We start from the raw sequence: 319 nt of genomic DNA on the forward strand, positions 1-319 counted from the left end.
TGTAATGCAATACGGAACTATCATTGAATACATTTTCAAATATAGAGCAATATTTTTTTTTAATTGAATTGAAACAGCACACTAGAGTGACATTCTAATTAACAATTCAACATAATTTCACACTGCTGAGCTCGAATTAGGCAAACAAACACAAAAGAGTAAAGAAATAAAAGTATCGTATACAAATAAAATTTAAGCAATATTAAATAACAAAATCTATTAACGATTAATACTAGGATCAATGTTGACCAAAACAATAAAACGTTCATCGATCTACGCGTACTTCGTTATGTGTATTCTATAAGCTTCACAGACTATC

The sequence above is a fragment of the Mytilus trossulus genome, chromosome 7 (assembly GCF_036588685.1).
Source record: "Mytilus trossulus isolate FHL-02 chromosome 7, PNRI_Mtr1.1.1.hap1, whole genome shotgun sequence".
Taxonomy (NCBI): domain Eukaryota; kingdom Metazoa; phylum Mollusca; class Bivalvia; order Mytilida; family Mytilidae; genus Mytilus; species Mytilus trossulus.